The 2,536-nt window shown below is 44.6% G+C and overlaps 1 pseudogene; it reads right to left on the reverse strand.

Annotated features, from left to right (window-relative positions):
- Positions 1-524: 524 nt before the first annotated feature.
- Positions 525-2,334, reverse strand: LOC125126856 (suppressor of cytokine signaling 2-like; annotated as a pseudogene).
- Positions 2,335-2,536: the final 202 nt, after the last annotated feature.

Raw genomic sequence — 2,536 nt, forward strand, 5'->3', positions numbered from 1 at the left:
CCGAGTAGTATCCATGAGGAAGCACATTCAATCCTTGGCCCTGCTCAGTGGGTTAAGGATCTGGCATTGCGGTGAGTTGTGGTGTAGGTCTCACACACAGCTCAGATCTGGCATTGCTATGGCTGTGGCACAGGCCTGCGGCTACAGCTCCAATTCGACCCCTAGCTTAGGAACTTCCATGTGCCACACATGCGGCCCTAAAAAAAAACAACAACAACAACACAAAAAAATCCTCTGGAGTGGCTTTTTTTTTTTAAAGTCAGGTTTTCTTTTTCCTTTTTTTGTCGTTTTAGGGCTGCACCCGTGGCATATGGAGGTTCCCGAGGTAGGGGTTGGTTGGAGGTATGACTGCCAGATTACACCACAGCCACAGCCACGTCAGATCCAAGCCACATCCTCAACCTACACCACAGCTCATGACAACATTGGATCCTTAACCCACTGAGTAAGGCCAGGGATCGAACCTGCAACCTCATGGCTCCTAGTCGGATTTGTTTCCGCTGTGCCATGACAGGAACTCCAAAGTCAGGTTTTTTTTTATTTAATACTATCTAATCAAATAGTAACAGCAATAAATAAACACTTTGAAAAACAGGCAGGTATCCCCCCTATATCTGGAAGAAAATTAAAGTATTCTACATGGCAGAAGGGAGACAACTGCTAATGTACACGGTTAGACCACTTGGAAATTTCTAAAGTCATTTCCAAAGAATCGATGGCAACAACGTTGTGGGACACAGCTACTTCCAAGGGTAAGACGTCTCTATCTGCATGGTTTTATTAACAGGGATTGAGTTGCACCTGTGAAGCATGACATTCTTGTCTTTACCCTTAAAGGAAAAGTCTTTTCCGTGTGCACCAGTGTGAAATAGTTCTGAAATAAGGCTCCCTTGAAATGGATTACTACAGTACTTATTCACACAATAGAGTTCATACATGTAGTAAAAAGACAAACACAGGATCACTTTTTTGGTTGATTTGGTTAATTGCATAAAATGAAGGATAAATACTCACAAGCGTATCTGTGTAACTAATCTAAGTACATCAGAATGAAAAATACCAAATCTCCTAAAATAGACTGATACCAGGCAAACAAAATTGAACTTAAGCCTGTGTCAGTTTGGTTCCTTCCACTTCTTCTGCACTCCCAAGTGGCGCTCCTTCTCTACTACCAGCGCTGGGACCTTCCTCTTAGCAGAAAGGAGCCTCAGAAAGGCAGAGTCCTGATCAAATGTTCCCTCAGCCTTTCCTTGGGACATTTTATTTTTACCTGAAAAGGATCAACTAGCCTCAGTCAATCTTAGGAAGGGAAGTTATCACTCAGGTGATAACATTTTGGGGAACTTTTAGTACCTAGCTACCTTGCCACACGTTTAAAGTAGATTGACTTCAGCTTTCCTTAGAATTCCATGTAGCTATCCAGAGAGGACACTCCAGTTTTGGTCCTCTTTTACATAGCTGCATTCAGAGATACTCCATAGGAGGCATGTTTAGAAAAAGAGAAACACTTATACCTGGAATTTATATTCTTCCAAGTAATCTTTTAGTCTTGTTGGTAAAGGCAGTCCCCAGATAGTGCCCACATTTGATAATGGTGAGTCCACAGAGATGCTGCAGTGGTGGTGCTGATGTGTAGAGCAGCTCGGTCAGATAAATGTGAACAGTGCAATTCCTGGGGGACTTCTGGGCCCGTCCGCTTATCCTTGCCCATCCGAACATAGTAGTCGATCAAATGAACCACACTCAAATTGTTTAAGCTTGGACTTGAAACATATGATGAGAGTCCAGTCTGAATTTCCTGTCTTGGTATTCGATGCAAGATTAGTTGGTCCAGCTGATGTTTTAACATTGTTAGTAGGTAGTCTGAATGCGAACTATCTCTAATCAAGAGAGTTCCTTCTGGTGCCTCTTTTAATTTCTCTTTGGCTTCATTAGCAGTCACACTTCCCCAGTACCAACCTGTGTGACTAAGCTCCTGCACGGCTTTCGCTTGTGGCACCGCCTCCCGCCTCCACGGACACAGAGGTCCCCCACTGGCTCTGCGTCCCTTCCGGGCCATTGCCATTCCCCGGAGGGCTCGAGGCACCGCAGGGTCATGAGAGAAGGGCCACCGTGGCAGACAGGTGGCCACCTGAGCTGAGGTCAGAGAGTGGATTGGCTAATTTTTTTAACTAAACATTAATTTCTTAAAACAGCTAATAAAAACCATTTGAAAATAGGTAACTTTTGCTCTAAGCACATAAAATGTGGGGAAAACTGCCATTAAACCTACAGTATTTTATTTCGCTTATTTTTTATCTTGCTTTTTAGGGCCGCAACCACGGCATATGGAGGTTCCCAGGCTAGGGGTCTAATGGGAGCTGTAGCTGCTGGCCTATGCCTTACCCACAGTAATGCAGGATACCAGCTGCGTTTGCGACCTACACCACAGCTCCCCGCAACCCTGGATCCTTGACCCACTGAGCGAGGCCAAAGATCCAACTGCAACCTCATAGTTCCTAATCGGGTTAGTTTCCACTGAGCCAGGACATAAACT

The sequence above is a fragment of the Phacochoerus africanus genome, chromosome 5 (assembly GCF_016906955.1).
Source record: "Phacochoerus africanus isolate WHEZ1 chromosome 5, ROS_Pafr_v1, whole genome shotgun sequence".
Classification (NCBI taxonomy): domain Eukaryota; kingdom Metazoa; phylum Chordata; class Mammalia; order Artiodactyla; family Suidae; genus Phacochoerus; species Phacochoerus africanus.